At 46.8% G+C, this 6,000-nt stretch overlaps 2 non-coding genes across 2 annotated transcripts; one reads left to right on the forward strand and one right to left on the reverse strand.

Moving 5' to 3' along the window:
* Nucleotides 1–658: 658 nt before the first annotated feature.
* On the reverse strand, nt 659–730 carry TRNAH-GUG (transfer RNA histidin (anticodon GUG)). Its single transcript has one exon. It is a non-coding gene; the product is annotated as a tRNA-His (tRNA).
* Nucleotides 731–1,361: 631 nt separating this feature from the next.
* Nucleotides 1,362–1,433, forward strand: TRNAH-GUG (transfer RNA histidin (anticodon GUG)). The gene has a single exon. It is a non-coding gene; the product is annotated as a tRNA-His (tRNA).
* Nucleotides 1,434–6,000: the final 4,567 nt, after the last annotated feature.

Genomic DNA, 6,000 nt, shown 5'->3' on the forward strand with positions numbered 1-6,000 from the left:
CCGCCTATCTGCTCTAATCATTACCCCCCACCCTCTGCAGAGTCAAGGGAGGGATGCTACCAAACACGATTTGAATCCTTTCATTCCTCCACCCCTCATCGTCCACCTTTTCCAGCTCATCCCTTGGCCCTCCGTGTCATTTCCCATTCCTGAATTACTTGTATTCATTCACTCAACAGGTCCTTCAGAGGTGGGGAAGGAGGAAGATTTATAAAGAATTGCCGATAATTCCTTTTTGAGACCTCCTTCAGACCTTTGCACACAAGAGTATCCTGGCTGCTCGTCAAATTCCTTCTCTGCCTTTAAGAGCTACTTCAGAAGTCACTTCTGCGAGGCCTTCTCTTCCTATTATTATTGGGAGTCCTTTTCCAGTGCTGCCATGGAAATTGGTACATATGTCTATGACAATTATCAGCCTTACAAGAGCTCTGTGCTTTGTCCCCACTGAACGGTATCGCGGGTAGGACGAGTAAACGGTAGCCTACATTCTTCGGAAGTCCAATTTAGCCAGAGCTGGCGTGACGTAAACCTAGTTTCCAGCTGTCACAAGGGGATTGGGATCCATTTTCGAAAATGTTATTACAAATTCGAAAAAAAAAAAAAAAAATGAAGGACAGCGATAAAAGTCGAACCCCTTGCCGTGCCATTGCTATTGCAATGCCGTGACTCGGATTCGAACCGAGGTTGCTGCGGCCACAACGCAGAGTACTAACCACTATACGATCACGGCGAGCTACTGGGGATCCGGCCTTTGGTTTCCTCGCCTGAGTTCTTCTATGTTCGAAGCCCCGCCCCCTTGTCACGTCACTATCGACTCCCGCGGATCTCTGGCTTTGCTGTTCCCCGCGCACAAGCAGACGCACTGATCTCCCTGCGTTCTCGATTGCGATCCGCACTCGGCGCCGGCCAGACCCCGCCGCTTCACGGGTTTGGCGGCTGCGCTGGAGCTCTCTCTGGCCCCCGCGCCTTGAGGGAAGCAGTGCGGGTGCTTGGAACTAATGTTTCCTTCTTGTTGTAGAATTCGAGAGACAGCCCCATTCCCAGCCAGAATCCTCTCAGATAGCGTGAGCGCCGGGCACGGTGGGTGTGAGAGGGACGACCCCGGGGCGTCATGTCCGTCCTCCTCGGACGGAATCTTTTCGTTTGCCAAGCACTTATCAGTCCTTTCTTTTACGATGCGTGCGCACGACCGGCGGAGACCGGCGGAGGAGAACACGGCACCTCAACTTCGCTTCGGGGTCAGCGCGAGGGCCAGGAGGGCCTGGCAGACCTACGGGAGATGTTGGAAGGCTAAGGCGGTGACCGGCTAGACCTGAAGGCCCATTCGCGGGAGCTTGAGCCCCGTGGCGTCCCGGTAGCTCGCCGTGATCGTATAGTGGTTAGTACTCTGCGTTGTGGCCGCAGCAACCTCGGTTCGAATCCGAGTCACGGCATTGTGGGAACAATGGCACGGCAAGGGCGCCTTTTTAGGTTTGGGGAAAGCACATTGCATCGCGTGGTTGTGCTCCGACTGCCTCCTAGAGAGTAGGTTAGGGCAGGGCCGAAATTATAATGCGGCCAAAGTGGACAGAAGTTCTGCGGATCTCTAGGACTTTACTCTTTTAATTATCTAAGTGCGAGGGGAGCGGCCCACCTCCAGTCCTCTCCGCTGTGTGCATTTTAGGACTTCGTTCTGTGTGGTACTTTCCTCTTTCCTCGTTTGGCCACTGTCAGTGGTCAGATAGTACACACCAGGTCCTCAGAAAAGCCTCCCCTGGCTACAACTTCAATACTTGGAGTGGAGGGCTTATAGGAACAAAGGGCAAACATTTCCTGAGCATTAGAAGAATGCACAATACGGTGAACCATTTCTGGTTCAGATCCTGTGACCAGTGAGAAACATGACCACACTAGAGGCACTGTTTCCCATAGCCCCTGTGAGAGGTGCTAATGAGGAGCTTGTAGCCTCCGTTTCCACAGCCACCTAGGTGAGAGGGTGTTTTCTCCTGGAGGGCTCTTCCCCCCACCCCCACATCTACCTCAGATTTAAAGCAAACTTCATTTGTTAGTTTGTTTTATGTGCACTTAAAAAATCTGAGCCTCCCAAATTCGGGTCTGTCATTTGGCATTGGGCAAAATGGAAGTGAGTTTTGGATTTGGCTCTCAGGTGGCTGCTGGCGGCTGGGGTCACTGCCAAGGAGGGAATGAGATAGGACTGAGTGAGGAATGAGCCTCTCGAGCTCCTCAGGGGATCTGGAGGTGGCAGAGCAAGTCAAGAAGCATTCCTGAAAGAGATGGACATTTTCCTGGGGCTGTGCCCCTCTACCCACAATCCATCAGCAAAGACTCACTGAGCATGACAGCATGTAAAAAGCAAGACACTATTGCAGATATAATTTCCTAGGGTCTCCCTGCTCCCAGTTCCCTAAATTTGAGTTTAAAACCACAAAACGGGACACGAGAGAATAGAACAGCATAAAGTCAACCTGGGAACTTGCTCTCCCTTCCACCTTGAGGTCTTTTCTAGGTATCAGAACCAGGAAGGTGGCAGAAGATGTAAGACCTCTCTCTATTCACACATTCCAGCTCCAGCTATTTCTGTTTGAGTTGGATTTGTTATTTTTTGTAGGTTTCCTGTCTCCACTGTAAATCACTTAATTTTTTTCTTTTCCTCTGATGGACTCTGTAGTAGCTGACACTCTTTAGGTTAGTCCTAACTCTAATTTTAAAGGTTAGCATGGCTTTAATTAAGCCAGTGACACCTAGAAACAGGCTCCCCAAGGTTTGAATCCTGACTCTTGAATTAATTAGCGGGGTAACTTTAGGTAAGCTACATAATGTCTCAGTGCCTCAGTTTTCTCCTTTGTAAAATGGGAATAAAAGCAGGCTTATTATGAGAATTAAATAAGTTAATATTTGTAAAACAACAGTGCCTGCCACTCACTAAGCCCTATTTAAGCTTTACTTAAATAAACTAGTAATGAAATCAACTCCTTAAAATGGAACGAAGTGGGACTAACAATCTAAAGGAGTGTTGTGTTTCAAAGGAGATATTCCACTTTCTCCAATCAGCTGCCCCAAATATTTTTGGAACTTTTGTTTGGGGATTACCGTGAGGCCTAATTTATAAGTCATACAAGTAAATCCATCAATATTTATAGTCAATATAGTCAATAAATCAATATTTATAGTCACGTTTTATTTTAACATGTTTTTGACTGCTTTTAAATCCACCTTCAAAGAAAAAGAAACACTGAGTTTTTAAGGTGCAACAAGCTTCAGCAACAATTCCAGAAATGTTTTTGGCAACATTCCAGCAAAATACTTTTTGGTATCTGTGTGTTGCCTTCTTTAAAAAACATTATTTTTATTAAGTTTTTAATTTTAATCCCAGTGGAGTTAACATACAGTATGCTATTTTTTTTTTTAAGATTTTATTTATTTATTTGGGAGCTGGAGCCGGAGCGGGATGCAGAGCCCAGTCCAATGCAGAGTCCAGTCCCAGGACCCCAGGATCATGACCTGAGCCGAAGGCAGAGGCTTAACCGACTGAGCCACCCAGGTACCCACAGTGTGTTGACTTTTAAGTGGCAATCCTTGAAGGGGACAGCTGTAATTTATCAACTTCAGAATGTTTGCATAAACAGCCAACCGCACGGCTTATGGGTCACGCCTGGTGCATCTGGGGGCTTCTGTTACTCTAATCACTGGCCACCACAGAGGTGCAGTACAGACTGGGCCAATAGCCTTGGTAGCTCCTGGAAGGTGGTTGGTAGTTCAGAATCTTGGTTCACCACCCAGAGCTACTAGATCAGAATCTTCATTTTAACAAGATCCTCCCCAGGTGATTTATCTGCACATTCAAGTTTGAGAAGTAGGGCTATTGTCTAGAACATTTGGCCAGAATGTAGCCCTTCGTTGTTCACCTTGTCAGTCCTTGGGGTTACTAGAAGGGACCTGCCAGAGTCTATGGGGCCTCATTTAAGGGAGTAACATTAAGGTTTTGAGGAATGACAAGATGTAGTTCTGGGAGGGAGTCACCAAGAGGCCTGTATTTGGGGGATGTAGGGAGGAGGTAGCACCCCTGGATTTCCACTAGGAGGTGCTGCACCCCAGGAAGTGGATATAAAACGCTGAGGCTGGAGAAGACTCCCTTTTGGAGACACCACTTTGGCCTGAACCCCCAACAGGGAGCCCATTCCTCAGAAGTTTTCTGGATATTCAAGACTCAAGTTTCATCCATTCATTCATTTGGTAGACTAGCATCTTTTAGCTCTCAAAGTGCTTTGCTGTCCTGGGGAGCTGTAAAGGTATATAGTGATACTGCTTGCCCAAAATAGTTGCGTTTTCCAGCTAGGAGAAACAACTAGCCCAGAGGCAACAATCAGAAAGCAACACAAGAGGGGCGCCTGGGTGGTTCAGTTGATTAAATATCGGACTCTTGATTTCAGCTCAGGACATATTCTCAGGGTCCTGAGATGGAGCCCCTTCTCCCGCATGGCGCCTGCTTAACATTCTCTCTTCTCCTGCCTCTCCCCACCCTACAAACACACACACACACACACACACACACACACACACAAAATGGTAGAAGGAAGAGGCACACACACACACACACACACACACACACACATACACATACACAGGAAATGGTAGAAGGAAGAGGCATGCATTTCTTGCTTCAGTGGAACAAAACTTTCCAAGGGAAAACTGATACAAACTTCTACTAGAAAGTAAAAGAACTGAAGTTAATTTTTAGCACTTCCAGCCTCTCACTCTGACACTCTTTGTATTCTTATCTCGTCATTCTCATTCATTAGATCAACAGTATTTATTGAGGGCCTCCTATGTTCCAGGCACTATTCTGGGTTCTGGGACTATGGTAATGAGTAAGACAGATGTGTTGTTCTCGTAGATCTATAGTCTAGTGCAGGAATCAGGAAGGAAAACTAAACAAAAAATAAGTAAGAGAGTTTGAGCCATTGGAAAATAATGTGATAATGTGATACAGTGTCCTCCTATTCTCTGCCTGTTGTCCACCGTTCTATTCCTTCAGCTCCTTCGTCTGTACAAAGTACAGTGACTGATAATAATAAGTGTTAGGGGCACCTGGGTGGCTCAGTGGGTTAAACCTCTGCCTTTGGCTCAGGTCATGATCTCAGGGTCCTGGAATCTAGTTTGGCATTGGGCTCTTTGCTCAGCAGGGAGTCTGCTTCCCCCTCTCTCTGTGCCTGCTGCTCTGCCTACTTGTGTTCTCTCTCTCTCTCTCTGTCAAATAAATAAATAAAATCTTTAAAAAAATATTTAAGGAATAAAAAGTGTTACTGTTAGGGTGTGTGATCAAAGGAGCGAGACTGATACAAAGCGAAGGTAAAGCAAAGCTTTATTTCGCGCCAGCACCCAGAATTTAACCGACCCGTCGGGGCCACCTCTTACAGAGAGAGCGACCCTTCCCAACCTTACAACTTTTATAGAGCAAAGGCCATGTGGTTGAGCCCGGCCACACACAGGTGGCCAATGAGATTGTAACACACAAAGAAAGTTGCATAGGGAGGCTAGGTCACACATGGGTGGCCAATTGAATTACAATTCACCCTATAGTAGTTATTTGAACTAGCCTATCACCTTGGTCAGAATTGGCGCCCAAAAGGCGCCCAAAAGGTGGGGCCCACATTCTTTAGGGAGATAGTGATTAGATGTCTCCACCTAGCCTGACCCGCCCTTGTATTTGGGCTCTGTTATCTGGGACTGGTCGGCCATATTTTACTAGTTTCCCGGACTTGCTTTTAAGTAAGTCCCCTGGTGGGGGGGGGGCAGGGTCAGTTTAAGTTTTACTGCATAAACAACAGAATGGCTGTTCAACCGAGATGGAGCTGCTCTGGCTAAATAGGAACTTATATTACATTTTAAAAGAGATCAAAGTTTTACACTGAAGAGAGAAATTCTAACCCTGAATGGCTGAGATGTGGCGTAAAGAACCTTCAAATCTGAGGCAGTCTTTTGTGTGAGGACGACTCTGGT

Source organism: Lutra lutra, chromosome 7 (genome assembly GCF_902655055.1).
Source record: "Lutra lutra chromosome 7, mLutLut1.2, whole genome shotgun sequence".
NCBI lineage: Eukaryota > Metazoa > Chordata > Mammalia > Carnivora > Mustelidae > Lutra > Lutra lutra.